This window comes from Ambystoma mexicanum, chromosome 10, assembly GCF_040938575.1.
Source record: "Ambystoma mexicanum isolate Mex_15411 chromosome 10, UKY_AmexF1_1, whole genome shotgun sequence".
NCBI classification, from domain to species: Eukaryota; Metazoa; Chordata; class Amphibia; order Caudata; family Ambystomatidae; genus Ambystoma; species Ambystoma mexicanum.
The window spans coordinates 851086932-851109742 of NC_090932.1; positions in this window are offsets into that span (position 1 = coordinate 851086932).

A 22811-nucleotide genomic window follows, 5' to 3' on the forward strand; every position below is an offset into this window, starting at 1 on the left:
CAACATCGGAAGGAAGCCCCCCAATATCAAGTAGGAGATCAAGTCTGGTTATCCACCAAATATCTACCTCTAAAAGGACCACGCACATTCAACCCAAGATACCTTGGTCCCTATTCCATCACTACCTTAGTAAATCCAGTAGCGGTCAAGTTGGACTTGCCCCCTCATATGAAGATACATCCGGTCTTCATCGTCTCTCTATTAAAACCCGTGCAACCTCAAACCCGACTAACTACATCTCGAAAACCTATTCTAGTGGATGGAGAACTCGAGTTTGAAGTCAAAAGCATCCTGGATTCCAAGATCTCCAAATCTAAACTATTTTACCTGATTGACTGGAAAGGCTGCGGTCCCCAAGAAAGATCCTGGGAACCTGCAGAATATGTCCACGCGCCTCGTCTAATCAAAAGATTTCATCGAACATTTCCTAACAAGCCCAAACCCCCGGAGAAGCCCGGTTTGGGAGGGGCCTTGAGGGGGGGTGCTGTCATGATCTCTGCTTCCAAAAGATCAGGACTTGCCCGACTCCCTTGGAAGCAGACCCATAACCCCGGTTCCGAGTGCCAGCCAGTCCCAATTGGGACCTTTTGGACCCTGTCCTGGCGCCAGTGGCACCAGGCTCATAAAGATGCCCAGTCCCAGCGCTGGAAGCGCCGGGCTCATAATGCTTGGGTGGACTTACCTGCAGCCTACCATGCTGCTTACTTACCTGCCAGTTGAACCCCTGATCCTCTTCTGTTTGGGACTACTTTTCCTGTTGGGTGGGGCAGGAGCCACTCCCTAGGTTCAGAACACTGGAACTCTTCTGGAAAGCAGGAACTCTTTTCTTACCTAGGCGTGGCTGTGGAAGGAGACACCTAAGCACTACAGGAGGCTATTTAAACCACACCCGATGGATGAATCTTGCTTTGCGTTATTCTGCATTCTCTGCAGCAGAACGCTCATCGTGTCTTCTGCTTCTGATCCTGGGCCTAAGGGAACAAAGGCTTACCATCCTGGAATCCAGTCTTCAGCAGCACCTGTAAAGACAAAGAAAGAACAGGTTAGCACTACGGTCTTCAGTGGCAGCGCATCTCTTACCTGGTCCATCGGCTGTCACCAACGCCTCGCGCTGCATTCCGGCATCTGAAAGTCAAAGGCTTACCTACTCTTCGCATGCTCCGGAGGTCTTCGCACTGCATTCCGGCATCTGAAAGACAAAAGCTTACCAGCTCTTCGCACGCTCCGGAGGCCTTCGGTGCTGCATCCCGCATCTGAAAGACAAAAGAAGGTGGGTTTAAAGACATTGGGCAACTTTATTACTCACGTGCCATTACTCCTTCCCACGCCGAATCCAGTGGGTATTCCAGCACCCTTCAGCTTCTCTAAAGCTCCGAACTTGTACCTGCAAGATAAAAGGGACAGTTAGTGCGCATCGTGAAGCAGGCTACAAGCGCTTACTTACGTGCTTCCAGGCGCTTCTATTCCTCACGCGGGTTCGATCCTCAACTCTCATCAGCCCGCCATCCGCCATCGCCGGAACCCTGCAAAACAAGAGATATCATTACAAAAGACTTTTAAGACATTTGAAGTGCCCAGAACTTACCGTTCGTGCAGTTAACGACGGACAGCAGTCCTCTGAGGTCAAGAGGCCTGCACCCTTATCCAGTGAAGAAACTGGTTACGGCACCCTGCCCCGAGGCAGATGGAGAGCTCGGCGTTCACTTACCTAAGGTGAGGGCGTTAACCTTTGGGGTTCTACAGGAGAAGAGAAAGGGAAGAGGAGAGAGGCACCCAATAACCCCAGTTCATTAATCCCATATTTTCTATCTGCAGACATCTTACTCTTCGAGTCAGACATACAGTGCAGAGAGGTCCAGCCCAAAGAGCCAACCATGTGTTATACATCACCTTTGAAGATACGGCATTCACCCAGTCAAGACCGGCGCCTCTGCGGGAATCAGGTGAGCGTTACATCTATTTAATATGTAAACACTTTACTTTCATACCATCACATGTTTCACTCCCTGCTAGTCTCAAATCGGTCTAGCCTTTTCAACTCATGTTTTGGGTAGAAGGGCTTAATCGGATTAACATGGACAAACTGTTCCACTGTTAATTCTCCCTCCTTTTTAGCAATTCTGTAGACCACAGGTAAAACCTTATCTACAATCCAATATTGCCCTTGCCACGCTGTAGAAATTTAGAGTGTTTATGCTTACTTTTCTCAAAGTTGAATTTATAGACCTGGTCACCTATCTCATATTCTCTCACAGATGTCTTCCTATCGTAATATGACTTTGCACTGTCAGCAACCTTTTCCAAATTTTGCTGCACAAATACAAATACATATTGCAAGTGTTTTCTCAGTTCTTCCACGTATTCATGGATTGTGGACACATTTACAAGAACCTGCTCATTTGTTCTGTAGAGCAAGTGTTGCAGCAAAACCATTTTCCTACCTGTCAACATTTTGTGGGGGCTGAGATTTGTTGATTTAGAGGGCATCAACCTGAGAGCCATTAATACCAATGGAAGCTGCAACTCCCAACTAGATCTTGCTTCAGCTACAAACTTTTTCAACATGTCAACTATTGATCTGTGACACCTTTCTGCTCCCCCTGAAGAGGTGGGCCAGTAAGACATGTGTAGCTTCCTCTTCACACCCAAGATTTGCCACATTTTTGTCATTGCTGCACTAGTGAAATGACTTCCATGGTCTGATTCTATTCTTTGAGGTAAACCAAATATTCGGAAAATATGAGTCACAAGTAAAGGGGCCACCGTTTGCACACTGCAATCCGGAGCTGGAATGCACTCCACCCATTTAGACATTAAACAAACAACCGTTAGCATGTACCTGTTTCCCCTGGCTGATCTCCTCACGGGCCCTACAAAATATAATTGCAAATCGGACCATAGGATTGTCAAACCCCTTTTTATTAAAGGTGCTCTATGAGCTGGTGATGCAGGCTGCAACTGTGTACACACTAAACACCCTCTGGTGTAGAGCTCAACATCTTGAGACATGTGTGGCCAAAAGGCATACATTTCCAAAGTTTTCTGTTGCCCTCTGTGGCCTGCAGTTATGGCATTATGGGCATGATGTAACATCAATCCCCGAAATGAGAAAGGCACTACCCATTGGATTTGGCCTGTCACGGATTCTCTAATCATCAGTTCATCTTGTAAACAAATTCTCTATTTGTTTTTTTAATAACACCCTCAATTCCTTTGCAATATTCTTCATTCAGGGGATTTTGTTCTGCATCTAGCAAATGGTTGTAAAATGGGCCTAGAATGAGATCCTTCTTTTATACCTTAATCAAGTCTTGATCTGGAGTGTCAAAACTCTATTGTGCCACAGGCTGTTCAACTGTTTCAGAGTTTTGGAGCATGTGATCGCAGCCACCTGTATTTCACCAAGCAGGTGTTCAATAGAAAACATCTCCCCATTACAGCTCCAATTTTGGATAATTGATATTCCTGATCATTTCCTTCCTTGTCCTCACCTGGTGTTTTCAAGTGACCACGCATTTTCCTCCAATGGATTATCATTTCATTTTCTGACACAAGTTTGTGTATAGCTTGAATCATCTTGGCATGCTTAAGTGGCTTCTTGTTATATGTGACTGTGCAATTTCACCTTCCAGCCAGGTAAATACTCCACTAAACTATTTCGCACATAATCACATTCAGTGACTAAAACCATTTCTTTGTCTATTTTCTTCTGATGTATATATTTCCTTATAAATGGCAGCCAATTTTGCCACTTGACTGCTTTTGGGGCATATCTGCATGCTTACTCTTGGAATGCTGTCACATGTAAGCAAGAAAATACCAAGGCAGGTGCACAACCTAGTATACTGATTATTTAGAGAAACGTAAAAAATAATGGTATTTAAATTTTAAAAGTGCGGGGGAGGAACTGAGATCCTGGCACAAGACCTCTACAAATAATAACAAAAAAGGAAAAGATTCAAACTTTGAACCCTCCCGTCCCCTGCACACTGTAGGGTGCAGGGGACATAATTATGTTCGCCCTGGACCTTTTTTAGGAAATCTGCTGACTTGGATGCACACCCAGTTCTCTAGAATTGGGTAGGTTAATTGATAATTTCCTTTGTCCATATACATTGCTGACTCTCGTTTTTCGGGCCATGATGGCCCGGGTTTAGCTCACATGGATTTATATTCGATTCTAAATAAATTCTACTTTTAGAGATTCTAATTGGGCTATACAGTGCATTTCGCGCTCCTTATGTAGATTGCTGACTCTTATTTTTTGCGTTCAGACACGAGTACGTCTCGACAAGAGTAGATTGTTAATCTTTAGGTTTACATTATTGGTTTGTGACACAAGATTTGTGCCCTGTATTTATCTTTCCTTATTTTCATATCATTTTCTTTCGCTCTCAGATCAGAACAACCCCTCTTGTTAATTCTGATGGAACTCGACTTTGAGCCATTCTCCATTTAACGGCACCTTTGCCATTGAAGCCTGAGCATTGGCCTTTTTGCTTCATCCCGACATACTGGAAGAATTTTCGCTTCTCTGTTTACAGCACTGTCCTCTAATTGATTCTATCAGGTAACTCATACTACTCTAGTTTATGGGCAATGTCACACTAATCTAGTCACTCCATGTGGGCCATAGGGCTCTATATATACATTTGCATATTTGTGTCCAGGATATACATTTGAACTATTAGCATGTCACCTTAGTGATTGAAAACCATGCAAATTATAATCAGCCATACAATTATGTGGATATGAAAACAGTGACAGTTTAACCATGGGAACCACAGAAACAATGTTTATGGTAATGAAACCAGCTTGAATTGAAAGGTATTCTTGTGTTAATATATGTTGGCATACTCAAAAAGCCTGCCTTCTAATGTATAAATATTTTGTTTAGAGTCTGTTGAGGCCTATGAAGAAGAGGTGTCCAGCCTCGAAACACATCGCCTTCCAGGAACAGACTACTGGCAACACTCCTTCATTCTTCATTCTTCACTTGTTTTTTGAAAATGTACTGAGATTGCTTTTGTCTTTGTACCCAAAAGCCTGTACTTAAAAATAATAACATATGCACTTATGTGCTTTTCAAATAACTTTTTGTGTTTGAAACTTCTTGTGTTTAAATACCATTTAATTACTCATAAAGAATTTATTTCCTCGAGGATATAGTAGTTGGATTATCCAACACACCCTACAGTGTGCAGGGGTCGGGAGGGTTCAAAGTCTGAATCTTTTCCTTTTTTGTCACATTTAAGCCACACATTTCCTATTCCAGTTCTTTTTCAGCATCATTTTCTACATGGTATGCACATCCATCTACATATACAGTTGGTAAATCCTTACATGTTTCTTCATTGAAAGCCTTGTGTGGGGATTGCTCAAATTAATTTAAACTTGTCTCTAGCTCTGTGTCATCAGGTGCACAGACAGCTGCAAAATCATAAAACTCTGCTAGCCCTTGAGCAACTGAGCAACTGGGCCCTTTTTATTTTTCTCCATATCTCACTTCTACTGGAAATCCCTGAAGTGCTAATATCCATGAAGTGATGATTGACTGGGCCTAATTCCCTGTTTCAACAATCATCTGCTCGCCTTGAATTATGGGACGGCAATGTTGTAATGCCCAGACAGTGTTCAGAAGTGCTTTTTCACATTCACTAAATTGAATCTCTACCTGTGAAAATGCATTTCTAGCATATGCAATGGTTTTGTTTTTGGCATCATGTTTTGATATAATACTCCTGACATACTTTGATCTGTGAACCCTATTTCTACAAAGAAATCCTTTTTTTCATTGAATATGCCAAACATGGCACTTTCATTAGACACCCTTTTAGCATGGCCACCGCCTCACTTGGTTTCTTTTCCCATTTTCAAGGCACACCCTGCTTCAGTAATCTCGCCAAAGGTTGTGTCATTTCTGCATAATTTTCATTAAACGTTCTGTTGTAACTTGTCATTCCTAACAAACTCTTTAAAAACTTTTCAAGTTAGTGGGATCTTTTAGCTTCTGAATCGCTTCCACCTTTTTTCTGTTGTGGGTTTATTACATGATCTGTCACTTGATGGCCTAGGAAGGTTACCCTTTTTCTGCACCACTGTACTTTCTGTAAACATACCTTTGCCTCAGCCTTCTGTAGCTGACTGAGTACATGTCCAATCTCATTGAAATGGCTTTTCATATCTTCATTTTTTATTAGCACCTCATCCACATAAACTATTGTTCCTCTTTCAGCGGCATCCGGGAGTGCCTTGCTTAGGAATATCCCAAACTCACTCCTACTATTGACATACCCAAAAGGGGTCTGGGACCATGCATTTTGTAATTTGTCAAATTAAAATGCAAATACATTTTTAATGTTTTCAGCTAGTGGCAAACACCAGTATCCAGCTGTAAGACCTAAGGTGGTAAATACCTTTGACCCGTGAACCTGTGAACCTGTGCAAGGCCTTGATCAATAAATGGAAGGGGCCACCTTGAAACAGGTACCTTTTGTTTAATTCTCATAGATCTGCACACAAGCAAAATTGGCCACTGGGTTTTAGTACACCTAATATAGGAGTATTTAGTGTACTATGAATGGGCCTAATGATTCCTCTAGACTCAAAATGTTTCATTATTTCAGTCAGTGACTCCAGACATGCCAAGGTCAACCTATATTGCTTCACAAATACTGTCTCCCTACCATGTCCTTCTGGTAGTGTGGCAACATGCAAATATTTCAATTTCAATTTATTTGTATTTAGTGCGTAAACCTTTACAAATTTAAAAACACATCATATTTATCACATGTAAACATTTCTTAAAACATCACAGCAGTCAATGCTTCAACAGTTAATCAATTAAATCATCTTATCAGCATGAGGCAAGTTATCTATCCTCACTTCATAAAGCAACATTCCTATTCCACTTGTCACAGGAAGACCAAAATACACATCATACCTCAGCGCAGTAAGAAGTATAATCATTTTACCACCGACCCTGTGTGGGTCTGAGTAAAGATTCCCACAGAAGACACCCCTAACCTAAATAAGATGTCTAAAATATTTTGAATTTAATATTATAAATAGTAAAAATACAAGTGCTCTTAGGCTTGTACATTAAGATCAAAAATAAAACAGTTATCAACTGAGGGGGCTCAACAAATATCAAATATTTCTTTTTTTATTATTAATATTTCTTTTCATTAATTATAAACAAGTCACAATAAACAAGTCAACCATTACATTAACCCATCGGTTTAGGCACAGTCTATCGAAGGATACCCATGTGGAGGCAGTAAGTCTTTTACCCAGTCCAAGTGCCACAGAAAGAAAGGTTTTTTTCCCATTTGGTGTAGTCCACTTCCACCCAGATACTCAGTATAACCATCTTAGGATCCTGCGGGACCGGGGATCCCAGTGCCGTGTCTTACTACACAAAGAATCTGCCATACTTTAGTCCCTAGGTAGTAATTTCTTAATGGTGCCCCATACTCTATACAGGGCTAACTGCACCCTTTCATTCTCTGTATTTAGACAGTATGTCCAGAAGGAGTCCAGTTTCATAGAATCATAACTATGCGCAAATTTAACTAACATAGTCCTAATCGCAGGACCTAAACATAAACATTCCGTGAACACGTGCTTTGCTGTCTCCAACAAAACACTACTACTACAAATGCAGCATGTCAGTTCCTGACGCAGGATACTGCACCTTGCCCCATAAATTGCCAACAAAGGAAGTTGATTAATCCTTAATTTCAATAAGAACTATCTAACAGCAGTACTCGGACACTGTAGCACATATCTTTGTGCCCTAAGGTAAGTATGTGTCACATTAACAACATCCACATATGATCTTAAAGTAGAAAAATGAGAATAGCTTTTGGTGCCATTGCACTGCCATAATTTCCCTTGCAATATTTGTTTCAAAATAAGGAGACTGGTGCCACGTTTAAAGTCAGGGGTCCAAACCATATTTACAAAAATGCTTATCAATCAAATGAATGAAATCTTTTCCTTTAGTTGCCATTACCAAATCTTTTGGTGTAGCCATCAGTGCAAGTAGTTGATATCTCGGGTTAGTGTTAATTTCTAAGTGTAACATTCTCTGTCTTGCCATGGCCTGGCCTTTTAAAGATACCAGGCCAAGTTCCAGCCTAATGTACTCAATTGGCATTGATGGTGGCAGAAAAAAGAATCTTTTCCAAAAGGAGCCCTCAATACCACAAAGCCAGTGGTAATCCTCCATAGCTAGAGCATCAAGACCATAGAGCACCACCGTACACAGACATTGGGTGTAAAGGGTTAGTACTCCCTCAAGTGAGTAACCCGCAGTGTAGTTCGCAAACTTGCCCATCAGGCGGGTCAGGCATTTGGCTCTTATACTTTTAATTTCCTTTATATAAAAGTGAGATAGAGAGAGAGAGATAGAGAGAGAGAGAGAGATTTATATATACATATACTTATTGTTTCTTTATGTTACAGCCCTAATTATCAGTATGCTTTTTATTTCTATAATCACTGTTTGCTTTAGGGAATCGCTACTTCTTGTTCTTGTGTCTGTTCACTCTAGGGTGCGGTACTCTCATTTGCCTTTTGTACATCTGAAAGAGGCACCCAGTACTTTAATCCCTTCACTTTAACAACTAAGGGTGTGCAATATATTAACCCATAGGGGCCATGAAATCATGGGGAGTTCCACCTCCGCAAGAAACTGTGCATGTATACGTGTTCACCAGGCATTAGCTGTGCTGTGGGGCTGTCCTGTGCGGGTGTATTTGTATCAGTTTGGTTTTCTTGGGTAAATGGAGCTATTTGTTTTGCTATACTCCATACAGCCCATGTCAGTTGGGTGAGATATTCCTTAAATTCATCCCCTAGCACTGTGGCAGCTCTGTGAGCGTCTGATTCTCTTCTTACCAGAGACAGTGGCGTTTGGAAGTACCTTCCCCTCACTATTTCGTGCAGGCTCAAATGGTGGTCCTTACTTGGTTGCGTTCTGAGTTGGAACAGTGATAGGGGCAAGCAATATACCCAGTTTTTCTTAAGAGTGTCACATAATTTAGACAATCTGCTCTTGAGGAGGCCGTTTATCTTTTCTACCACTCCGTTAGCTTGTAGGTGATAAATCAAACAAAGCTTATGTTTTACTGCTAACAATGTGGTAACTTCTTTGAAAAGATTGTTTACAAAGTGTGTGCCGTTGTCTGAATGGATCACATCACATATTCCCCACCTCGGGAATACCTCCCTTACCAAAAACTTGGCAGCGTATTTGGCATCTGGGTGCGCACACGGTCCTGCTTCCACCGAACGTGAGAAGTGGCACACCATTACTGTGAGGTACCTTGCTCCATTACATCTTCCCCCATGTCGGCGTAATCTATGTGCAGTTCTCGAAATGGGCCAAATGGGCATGGCAGTGTTCCTCGCAATGTCCTGAGTGTCATTCCTGAGCTGTATGTTTGACAAGTTGTGCATTCAATTATTAATTTTGTTAAGTGTTCCTGCAAATTGGGGATGAACCATTCTTTCTGGATGTCTCCTGCAATGTGCTGTTTTGTTACGTATGCTGGAAAGTGGAGTTGTTGGAAAGGTATCTGTAATAACTCTACAGGCATCACCACTTTCCCTGTCATTTCCTGGCGCCATAGCAGGTCTGGGGGCAATTGTTTGCACCCTCTTTTCTCCCATACTTCCTGGTCATCGGGAGGGGAAAGTCTCCGTAACTCTATTATTTGAAGTATGGGTGTAGAACTGTACCCTTCCTCCTTGTCGTCTGGGGCCGATGCTTTTAATATACATTCTACTGATGGTGTGATGTTAAAATATGCTGCTTCTTTCGCGACAGCGTCTGCTGCCATGTTTCTGAGAGAGATTGCATCTTTGTTATTTGTATGTGCTTGGCACTTCACTAAGGCCACTACTGAAGGTTCTGCTAATGTGTCAATGAGGTCATTGAGTAGTGCTGCATGTTGTACAGGCGAGCCATCCGCTCTCCTGAACCCCCTTCATCGCCATTGTGACAAATCCGAGTGTACCGTTGTTGTCACGTATGCCGAATCGGAGTGTATCATCACTGCACACCCTTTGGCTGTACGCAATGCTTCAATTAATGCAATTAGTTCTACTGCTTGTGCCGAAAAATGTGAGGGGAGGCACTTCTGCACTATCACTTCATATTCTTCCCCTTCAATTCTGACCACAGCTGCCCCTCATGCTTTTCTCCCATTTCACAATCAATAGATGCTGACCCATCTACAAAGTAAATTTCACCTTCTTCTAGGGCATTTTCACTTACTTTAAGGATGTCATCATCTGCCCCTTCATATGTAGCGCAATCATGCGCTTGCATGTCCTCCATTGTGCAGGACTCTGCAATGAATGTGGCTGGGTTTACAGTTTTGCATCGTACAACGTGCACGTTTGGGCTTGATATTATTTCATATGCAGTTGCTCTCTATGTGGATGAAAGTGGACTTTGACCTTTCTAGTATGGCAAATAGAGAGTGTTCAACAAACAGTGTGATCTAGCAGCCCATCACTATGGTGGCACTTTTCTCTATTGCGAAAGCAGCAGCTGCGAGGGCCTGTTCGCATGCAAAGTGTCCTTGCATTACTGAATCTAAGGTGTCACTGTAATATGCCAATGGCTTGTGACCAAGTGATGTTTTTTGTGTGAGTACTGCTGTTATTAGTGTTCCATCACAATGTGAGAACAGGTATAACTCCTGATCGTAATCTGGAGTCGCGAGAACGGGTGCATGTGTAATGAGATCTTTTAGTTTAAAAAATTGTGAGATAATTTCTTGTGTCCATTTTATGGGGGTACTGCTCTTTTGTGCTTCTTTCAGTGCTTGGAGAAGGGGCCGTGTGTACGCAGAATAGTCTAGTATCCATGCACGACAATAATTGCATATGCCAAGGAATTTTTGCATTTGCTTTACTGTCTTAGGCATTTTGGTGTGGCGTATTGCTGTTGCTCTGTCTGGTATAATTCTTTTGCCATCCTTTGAAATGAACTGTCCACAATACACTACTTCTGCTAGGCAGCATTGCAGTTTACCCTTATACACCTTGTACCCTTTTTCTGCTAATAGGTTCAGTAATGTTATTGAATCTGCTCTATATTGCTCTTAACTTTCGCTGCAGATAAGGAGATCATCTACGTATTTAATTATTGTGCTTTTTACATCTTCGTGCAGTATTCTGTTAAATATGCTGGGACTTTCACAGTACCCTTGAAGTAGTCTGCAATGTTCATATCTTTTTCCCCCTAGGGTGAATGCTGTTAGGTATTGGCAACTGGGGTCGAGTGGTACTGAAAAGAAGGCATTCTTGAAATCCACAACTGTGAAACACGTGACATTTTTTGGGACGCTGCATAGAATGGATGCAGGGTTTGGAACTAAAGGGAACTCTTTTTGTATGGCATCATTAAGTGGGCGGAGATCCTGGATCATCATCCAGGCCCCGCCCCGTGCCTTTTTTTATCAGATAAATCTCAGTATTGCATGGTGAATTTGATGGCACAATTATACCTTGTTGTATTAGTGCGCTTATTGTTTCTTTTATTCCTTCTTCTGCTTCTCTGGACAGTGGATATTGTTTTACTCTAAACTGTACCGCGCCTGGTTTTAGTAAAATTTTTATAGGTGTTACTCCTTGTAAGAGTCCTACATCATGGGCTCCTGTTGTCCATAATTTTGGTGGTACTTCTCCCATATCTTGATCAAATATGGAAGGCGGTGCACTGACACTGGTCATGAGGGGGTTATGTACCTCTCTGTGTTGGATCATTATGTCACATGGCACGCAGATTTCCATTATCATTTCCCTGTCAGTGTCATTGTCAGTCAACAGCTCCTCATCTGTCACATCTCTCAGCGCTATATTTGGGTCTATGCATAATACTGTTCTCCATTCACATCCATGCCTGTCCAGTTCTAATGCCACAATACGTTTGCCCGGTACTTGCACCCCTTGTAGGTCTATTGAAAGGACGGTGCCAGGCACAATCTCTGGGCTTACCACAGGGCAGAAAACAAAATCAGATGGCACCCTCCATTCTTTCCGGGTGATCTCTGGTACCATTCTAGCCAGAACCTGAATCCCATAGATGAACATGTCAACATCCGTGGGCACCCCCCTTACTACAACTTCATTTGTCATGGTACTGATCATTAGCATTGCTCGCACTGGACACACCCCTGGAGTTGAGCACACTATTCCGCTTTCTGTAAAAGAAATAGTCATATTAAGCTTACTGAGGAGGTCCCTGCCCAGCAAATTTATGGGCGCGTGATACAGCAGGGGTGCCCAAACCGTTTTTCCCTCCAATTGTTATATCCAAATTGTTTGTGTAGGGAACTTTTCAAATTGCCCCAGAAAACTCCTACATTTACAGATTTTTCCCTGAGAGGGGAAAACGGCCCTCCATAATGCACAATTTTTCTGCTCCCGAGTCCACCATAAAGAAGAACTTTTTGTTTCCTATCTCCACCCCCACTAGTGGTTCCTCTTCTGCATGTAGGGTAGTCGATAGGACTGGACACATAAGTGCTTTCTTTGGTCTGTCCTAATCAGGGTGTGCGTTTGTTCCTGGGACGCAGAAAATGCTGTCTGCAATTACTGCTGTACCGCTAAACGGCGCTGATGCGCCATTGGTGGTTGTGGGGAAAATGTTGGGGTGGGCATTCACCATCGTATTCTGGCATGCTGTTTGGGGCTGCATGTTTTGTCTTTGTGCTTGTCTGTGTTGGATTTGTTGTGTTCCTTGCAGGTAGTCATTATAATTTTGCTCTTGTTGTACAGTACCACCCATTGGTAATCCATAGGGGCTGCCTGGGTGAGGGTGGCCAAATTGTTGTTCATTTCCCATGGGAGGGGGTCCTTGATAGTATCCCATTGGTCGTGCTTGACATTCCCGTGCAAAGTGTCCCCACCTCCCACAATTCCAGCAGGGCCCTTTGCCCCGTCCTCGCATCCCTTGTCCTCCATACTCTGTATTTCCTTGACCTCCAAATCCCCCTCTCTGTCCCCTGTACCCACCTCATCCTCTTCTGGGCCTTCCCTGCCATTGGGGACCTTCGTACTGCTCCTCTCCAGCCCATTGTTCTGTACGTTTGCAGACCTTGTGGCTGCCATCCTTGCCGGTGAGCCTCCTGACCCCTCCTCCGCCTCTCCTGTCTTTCAGTGGGTAGGGCTGCTTTAATTGCAGCAACCTTCATCAGTTTATTCTGTACAAGCTTCACTTCGTCAGCCAACCTTCTGTGTGCAATTTATTTCTCTCTTTCTTTGATCCTCCTCAATGATGTACTATGATGCTCTGAATCTCAGGCCAGTCTTTGGGTTCTATCCCAGCTATTTTATCCAAGGCCTTCTGTACCCCCTTTGGGAGGCCTCTCTTGATGATGAAGTAAAAAAGGGAGGTGGATTGGCCCCAGGCCGTGCCTGTTTCTAATCTCCACAAGTCCTGCACCCGAAGAATAAACTGCGGAGCCACCTCCTCCTCACCCATAGTACATTGCCTTACCAAGTGTAAGTCGGGGGTGTCAGGGAAAGTTCTCCCCAGTGCATCCCACAATTGGGTTCTCACATTGTTAAAGGCTGACCCATCATGGTGGTCACAATTTGTGGTTACTCCTGGAAAACCTGCCTTCACCCTCACCCCGTCTGCTTGATCTCCCACTGCAGACACTAAAAAACGTTTTACATCCCCTATAACCAGCGGCACTTCTGCTGTATTGTTTTCGAATGTATGTATTCAATTTCCGGCCCCTCCCGACAGCGGGGGGAGTAATTTCAACAGGTTATTTTTGTCCATCTGTGCCCATGGAATGTAGCGGGGTCTCCCTGCTCCCTTGTGGATGAGAGGCATTTGCTATCTTACTTTACTTCCCTTTTAACTTACCTTTACTCCTTTAGCTTTGCCCATTGACATGTTTCCCAACCTGCTCCTCAGCCTTCCATGCCATCTTTGCCTTACTACCCCATCCTCTGGGTCCTCTCGCAGTGGTAGGGATAATCCTGCTGTTGCCGCCCCCTCTTTGTACTCGTCTAAATCACTCCATACCTCGTCTATTTCTCTGTCTGAGTCTCCGCTTCCTTGTTCCTCCCCAGCTTGGCTGCCTCCTTGTTCTGTCTGCACAATTTTTATGGGGGTATCATTAAGGTGGAAGAAAAACTCTCCTGATTTCCACTCATGTTCTGGCCCTCTGGGTAAATTCCCCTGTGGTATTGGCAAAGGTGTTCACCCACCCGCTGCCCTTGATGGTGCCTCCCCCCCAGGCAACATTTGTCCTCTGTCAAATAATGCTTGTAATTGTGTTAACTCCACCTGTGTGGAGGCAAGTTGTCTTTCCAAATCCCCAGTGAGGCATGCTAGATTTACTGGAGAGGCGCTAGTAGGTCTCTACAGCCATCTAGGATCATAAGGAGGCAGGGCTGTGGCAGCGGGGGTTGAAGGGGCACTTGGTTCGAGCAAATAAGATGGGCCACTGTACCCCGCAGCAGGCCTAGTTACTAGTGGGTATAATCTAGTGATGTCATTGTCCCCCGCTTTTACCACTTTTTCTTCTGTTGTTACTCCCCCCTCTCCTGTTGGGGCTGATGCTGCTTCTGGTGATACTTCTTTCATTGTATCATTACCAGGGGATGCATCTTCAAACATCCTCCAAAGATCTACTATTTCACGTCTATTTTGGAGCTGCTTACCTCGATACTTTGCTAGGAAGTGGGTTGTCACAAGATCTTACACTCTTTTATCAAATGACCCTCCTTCTGGCCACACTTCGGACGATCCCTCTCCCTTTATTTCCGTGATCCACTGTTCATGGTATTTTTGTATTTTTTCACTATATAGAGGGAGGTGCTGACAAATATGAGCTAAAGGTGTGTCTCCTCCCATGGCTCCCTTGTTTACCTTTGTGTTTACTCGTGTGTGGGTAGTGTGTCACAAATACAATTGAAAAGAAATGTCTGTTTACTCTGGCAATATTTCAACACTCACGAATAATATCACAAAAACCTTGTTACTTACACCTTCTTGCTTCTATATGAATGACAAAGGACACACATTCAATACTACTTACATATACCTTTTGAACAGAACAACAAATTTGACTTTAACGACAGTTAACATATAACATGAATTTTGCTTTGGTGCTAGTTATACTCCTACCCTATCCTAGTCACACTTATCCATATTCTGTTTTCCCATTCACTCTTCTTGCCCTCCTTCCCTGGGCCCCTTCGGGCTGACTTCTAAAAGAGTTAGGCTTACAAGAAAAAGAATTTACTAAATGTACTAATATCTCCCGAGTCTACTCAATATATGAGACTCCTATGTTTTTTTTTTTTATCTCCACTTATTTCCTGCACTGGTTGAGACAATGCTACACGGCGTCGCCTTCTACCCCCCTTCGGAGCTAGGTTCCCGTACTCACTCTTCCCATATTCCATTACCTCTGTATTCACAACCTAATGGCCATATAAAGGAAAGAGAAGAAAAAAGCCTATCAGTTGCACTCACACAGTCCCTCAGCCCTAAATCTGACTCCCTACTACTTTGTTATCGCTGTCCTTCCACCAATTGTTTTGACAAATTCCCCTTCTTTGAGATTCTCGCAACCAGTACTCGCATGTCCAGGGTTATCCGAGAGCCACCGTCTATCCACAATCGGGGCCGTACCTCAACCAAGCCGTGACCCGCCTTGGCGAGCAGTTGGGTATTCACAATGCAGGGACCCTTGGAACCTCTTCTTTTGTGCGCACACTGGTCAGCCGCAGGAGGCGATGGTTTTGATGGGGGCGTCCCGGATCTCGCCGCATGGCACGGGGGCTTCTCTCGGTGCACCTTTGATCACGCCGCAGGGGTCACCAAGTGAAAGTACTCACTCCCCACAATACCAATAAAAATCAGAATAAAGGACACATCCCAGTAGGGAATGAGAGCACGGGAGTTGATTGCAAGTTTGTCGAAGATTTATATGATATTCAGCATCCAGAGAACTCTGCTGCTTTGAGAGCGCTCTGGCAAACGTTACATGTACAATACGTGTTAAAGGGTTACAGCATCATCAGTGATGAGTTCTATACAGGCTAAATATTACAGTTTCCTTGGTTAGAAAGGTGGTGCACATATATTTCTTTATGGGCCGGCTCCACGGGATTGGCTGATGACTTGGCGGGAGGTTGGACACCACGTGATTCAGCTGGGCCGGTCCGTGCGAGGGGAAGTTTAGGCCAGGTCGGAGAGGCGGCTAGACCTCACTAGCTAATCTACACACTTATTATAGACATGCAATAAACAATGAGCATCAATATACCTTTGAATAAATCTTAGCGGCCTATAAATTGTACACACACATGATTGCATTGTCTTACATTGGGTCATTCATAAGGGTAAGGGTGAGGGGGTCTTGCCTTCTGCGATACCCTGGGGACTGGGCTGGTCTGGCACATCAGGGTGAGGAGGGGAATGGAGTGACACATGTTAGTTTAGGACAGAATATACTGTGACAGGGCTCTGGGTTCATTGGGTGCATTCAACGGTGGTCAGCACAGTGGGGGCATGCTTCTGTTACATCAAGAGAATACGATAGGAGGGCACAGGATTACACAAGCAGTCATTTTCCAACAACAAATGTGAGGGGCGCAGGAGCAGGTTTGTGGAGAGGCATGAGCTACAAGTCATGGTTCAGACTGGTTCACACACAGGACAGTGATCTCAGAGGAAGAATTATAAGATACCTACTTTTAATTGTAACAGTTAGCTTCAGTGCATCTGTGAGAAAGGGACTTGGGACACGCAGAAAAGGTGGGGGTGGTTGGTGCTCACTGTGCATGGCACTGCTGAGGGGAGAGGAGACTTCGTAGTGCCAAATTGCAGCCTAGTCCAAAGATGGAGTCGAGGGCACACAAAATGAAGTCCAAGTGTCTCTTGTAATAGCCCCACCTCTGCTTCTGTCGAGGCCTTATTCCTCATGACAGCAGATGGGCGATGGAGGCGTCCCCCACTAGTGCAAGAGCAAGTGGTTCATTTTGTGTAGAATGTACGGGGGGCTAATTCGCCCCATCCTTCCTTACAATAGCTATATGACCTATAAGCAAGTTTGGGATTCTATGTTTGCCTTTGTGCCTGGTATTTCACCTAATCTGCGTATCGCTCTTAAAAGATCACTTAAACTTTGTTCGTATTTACCAGCTTTCAAATATGTACATTAAGATTTTATTGTTATTGATTATACAACCAACGTATTTAGAAAATGTTCCCATAGTTATTGGTTTTGCAACAAAATGTTGGAAACGTGGTGCCAGCAAAACTCTGCTAGGAGGCCTGTGCGTGTGTTTCACCCTTCCTCAGGCTTTTTCAAGGCACTGATAAGATAATTCATAACATAGTAGCTACAGCACGGGAGTAACAAGATGCTTGACAGAAGAGGAACCGTAAACAAGGACATGCAACACATCCCTCCTTTCCCGGCAAACTCCTGGAATAGCTGGCCATCTCCAAGCTTAATCTACATACTGAATCTGTTGGTTGTCTCCATGGCCACCAGTCTGGCTTCAAAGCAGCCAGAGGCAAGGAAACTGTTCTCATGAACACCCGTGAAGACTTGCTCTCCAATCTTGACTCTAACCTTCCTTCTGTCCTCATTATCATTGATCTATCCTCTGCTTTTGACACAGTCAACCACGGCATCCTGCTCAATCATCTCTTTGACAATCTGGGTATCACTGATCAGGCCCTAGCCTGGTTGACCTCCTTTCTCTCCGATCGACCCTCCTAGGTCCAACTTGGGTCCTTCCTCTCTTCTATCTCTCTTTCTACATGTAGTGTTCCCCAGGGGGTCTAACCTCTCTCCCTGGCTCTTTCACCACTACTTGGCACCTCTGGCCCTCTGCATCTTTACCTTCTGTTCTAAATTTCAGTGTTATGCGGATGACACTCAGCTCTTCTTCAGGCTCCCCTTAGCCTCTTCTGCCTTCTCTCATACCTGACTGGCTGTCTGCAATTCAGGAATAGTGTGCCTACAACGATCTCTGCCTCAATCCCAGTAAGACTGAGATCCTCCTCATTGGGACACCTGCTCCCACCTTCCCTCTCTCACTCTGGCCGCCCACCCTGGGCCCTCTACCAGCACCTTCCTGTGAGGTTAAGAACTTTGGTGGCATCTTTGAATCCACCCTCTCCTTCTCTCCTCACATCTCTGACGTCTCGAATAATTCACACTATCAGCTACACCTCCTCAGAGGTATTCTTTTGTACAAGAGGGCAGAGCGACCTCTGATAGGCCCATGGGATAAGAGTCACCCTCAAGTACCTTTAAGACGAGATACTTGCACCTTGAGGAGGATGGGATGCAGGATTCTCTTACTCCAACACCAATCAATAAGGACAAGTCAATGGTTTGGCAAAGGGAAGTCCGTTAAATGACAAGTACAAAAAACGGGGAAACAAATGGAAATCAACAGTGATGTGATCACCTGTCTCGCTTCAACTTCCAACTTCTTGATTCAGATAGCAATAGTTATAGTGCATTCTCGTCATCACTGACGTGTTACACTCAAAAATTGTCATGCAATTCTATTAGTTGGGAAAGGTAACTTAGGTATAGGTGCTATATCTTTATATGGTAACAAAGTGTGAGGATTGGATAACTCTTATCGGGTGGGCATCTACGCCCATCCCTCTACATCACTCGTGATAGATGTCACTACAAGTACGACGTCTCATTGGTTCTACTAGCTATAGGACCCTAGATTATTTGGTCTATTATGATTGGGTGGGTTACACCCCTAGGCATAAATCTCCACTTTAGTTAGCAGCATGCAGAATGGACACCCAGATGCGGTGTGCCCCAAGATTCACCCTGCCTCCCTTCCATCAATCAGTACTTTAGGGCTATGTGTCAATTAGTTGGCTGAGGATGGCCTCGAAATTGTAGCTACTTATCAGGAAAGGTTATGGCATCCTGGCGTTCTGGGTGACATCAGACGTTGGTACCTCTTCGCGCTTGGCTGGTCACGTGTCTGTTCACTGTGAATCTGCTTCATTTTCCTTCTTTTTGTTTATTTGATTCTTCCTTAGCCTTGCCACCTACCTGGGGCCTCCTTATCTCGACCTTCACTGGCTGGCTGCTCTGCTCTTAAGTTTCGTTTCTTCAAAGTTGCCGCTCTCCTCCCTTCTTGGAGTTGACCTCAAATTCCCAGGCATGAGCTGCTTTGTGCTCAGTTTCGATTCTGCTCTTTCCTTCTGGCTTTAGCTAGAATATGAATCTCGCCTTGTTGGCCCATTCCAGCCCCGGCTATATTCTGCTTTTACAAAATGGAGTCGCATTTGTATAATGTGCTTCATTGAGGTAGATATATAATTGGCGCTTGCCTCTCTATTCTTCTACTAAGCATTGCAAGCAGTACCGTTTCCTTCTTGCGTTCCAAGCCTATTTACAGGCATTTGGCCAGTTGCATAATTCAATCCTGGTTACGTCTCCTTTTGATTTCAATGTCGTCTCTTCTTCAATGTTCATTACGTCATTATTCGTAACATATTATCTTTGCGTGACTTCTTTTGATCCGCGTTTAGTTCGTCTGTATGTCCGTCCGGGCCCTTGTGTTGTTCACCATTTTCCTTCGATTAAGGCCCTTTGGGTCTCTTCGGGGACAGTTTGTAAGTAGTCTTCATTTTGTGTCAACTGCTGGTATTGTTGTCTCAATGGGTACCATACAGCCCATGGTTGTCTGGTTATAGGCACTTCAACAGGTATTGCTCTTCTGATGGGCACTGGGCAGAGTCCTAGTGCCGCTCTCTGTTGGTTTATTTGTTCCTGATACGTCACATATCTTGGCGAGTACCTTCCTGGTACCTCAAAATGGGGGCTGGAGAACAGGCAGTGTCTGGGACCTCCTCTACACTTCCCCCTCTGGTCGGATCATCGACCACTTCTGCTTCCTCCTTCGGATTTGTCTTACTTGGTTCTTCAGTATCGTGTTCATCGTCTTCTGGGTTTGTACATGATGGTGTGAACGCGTGTTTTCTTGGAGTCCATATTTTTATCACTCCTTTCAGACTTCCTGCTGTTTTTACATGCTCGTCTTTGTTCCAGGTCATCAGCTGACATTACCCATTTGGGCTGCAATAGATCAATTTTCCTTCATACTTTCTTCTTTATCTGGGATACACAAACTTTGTTCCTTCTGGCGCAAATTCGCTGGCCTTCACAAAGTATTTTACTTCATCTGTCAGGTCTCTCGGCTTCCATCCTGGTTTGACGTCGATCATAATCTTCATCCCACTGGCTTTCTTCGCAGTTTTCTGGCATTTTGTGATGATTATCTTGATAACACAAAATCCTAGTAGTTTCATCAATAGCAGGAGTCCCAGAAACTTGAATATGTCTGCCACCCATTGTGGGACCCATGAGAATAGAGTTCAAAACCAGCTGTCATCATCAACTTCGTCAGTTTCATGGATCATCTGGTTCTGTAGGTTTGTCAGCATACTTATGGCTTCTGTTAAGTTTCCATTTTCTTCATCATGCGAAGGTATAAATGTGCAACATGATTCTCTTATTTTTGCGCAAACACCTCCATCCATTGCGGTGATCATGTCAAGTACATATCTGTTCTGGAGGGTCATCAATCGGATTGCTCTTAGTTCTTCTTTAATCGCATTGAATCCTTTTATGGTAGTGTTGATGGTCTGCAATAACTCCCATCTGGTTATCTGTAACCATTTGGTATTTACTCCAACTTGGATTCTTGGCATGAAGATTGTTGTGAACACTGATGATGTGAGGCTGAAAAGCCTGTGTTCATACGGGATTGCATGAAATGCTTCTTCCGATTTGGCAGAAAAGTAATTCTCTCTCTTCATTCGGAATACCAGTTCCACTGATCTCCTTTTCCTCAGGTGAGCATCTGCTTTCGGGAAACTGTCAATATTCAGGTCACTTTTCGGGATCACTAGTGCAGGAACATGGACGTTCACTATTGTGCATATGCCTCCCCAGTTTTTCGGCAGTCTTATGTATGCTTTGGATCCACATGCCCAGTAATGATCCATAATTACTGCGGTTCCATGAGTCATTCCATGAGCTTCAAAGATTTGTCCACAATTTTGATTCTCTCCCATCTTCCTTTTAACGTTGTTCCTGAAGCACAATTCTGGGCTTTCCAGTGGTACTATCTGCAAGGGTCCTCCTCTGTCTTTGACCCAGGTTAGTAACTTTACCAACTTCTGCCATAGAGGTTTGCACAGTCTTTGTGAGTTTTCTATCGCTTCTTGGCAGGCTCCAAGGACCATCCAAGCTCGGCAGATCACCACTCCTTCTTCCCATCCATTTGGGGAAACCACTATCCCCCAAATCTGCTTTTGGCCTCTGTTCTTCCAAATTTGGGCCTCTTCTTGAGTCTTTCCTTGGACGTTCAGCCTCGGGTTTATTTCCCATCTTGTTCCTGATCCTTTAACTTCAGGCTTCTCATACCTGATCACGTGAATCTTAGTATGCGCTCTGTTTTGATATCCTGGATGTAACTGTGTTCATCGGGATACTCTGTTTCAGTTGCCCATATCAATGAGGCATCTCTTCCCATAAACTGTCCTCTGGTGTTGCACATTGCTACTTATGGCATACAATGTGCGGTAGGCACATCAATTTCTAAAGCCACAAAGATCTTGGATTTTCCCATGCTGTAGGGTAGAAGTGCACAGACGAAGCATTCTCCTTCTGATTTCCTTCTTCCGACCTCTTTCATGTGTTGGTTCCAAATGTTGTTTCCTAGATGTGCTGTGCTGACCTGGTAATCGTTTAGTTCATTGTTATCTTCATGTGGGCTTCTCTTGATTCTTAGTGTCTTTCTGTAGTTAGCTATAACTACATCTCTAAACGCGTCTGTGTGGCTTTTCCTTGCGGGGGGTCTCTCGGACATGCTGGTCGGCGGAGCAGGTTTCTTCATCTGCCTCAATGTGATGGGTGGAGGTTTTGCAAATCTCTTCCCCTCCTCTTGCGCTCTTGTCCTGACCTCCATAAGTGCCTTTAGCCACCACCTGTCTGCCATCAGCCCTACGTATGGGTGCATCGTGGGCCTGGTGCTTGTTCTTTGTGTTGGAAATGGTGTGCTTGTCACGACAGTCTCTACGTTTTTTTTTCTTCAGTTCCTCATGTAGTTTCTTCGCTCTGGCTATAAACGGGAATAAATGATCTATCAACATTGTGTCCTTGCAGTAAATTCTCCCGTGGCCGCGTCTGTCTTCTTGAGGGCTTTTGCTATATCTTCTTTAGGTGGCTTTTAACTTGATTCTTGTCAGTCACCTTTACTATTTTCTGGGACTGGTTGTTCGGCAGGCAGTCTCGTACCTTCTGTTGTCTTCGTTCGAGGTTCTGTAGCCATTGAAACTTGCCCTGGTTCATGTGCATTCAGTGTGTGTGTGGTGTAGTGGTCAGTGCTACATTTTCATTCATTTCGCGCTGACCCTGTCTCCCGCTTTTCTCTTAATTCGTTACCTTAAGTGTATATGAATCATGCTAATTACATTCAATTTTAGTTTGTTTACATTACCATCAGATTTTCTCGGGACTGGAATAACTATATAAGGTCGAGGTGCTTTTGTGTGACCTATGCGTACATTATCCGGTGGGTGCACAGACATTGGAACGCTTCGTGCACTAATAAAGAATGCAGTTCTGATTGTTAATGACAGAAAGACAATGATAATCACTATACATATACACATAATCGTGCAGTATGACAATTGGCAGCATTTCTTTCCAGGGAAGCAGTGGCGCCCCTCTGTTTGTGGGAGGACCAGGTTACTGTTTTGG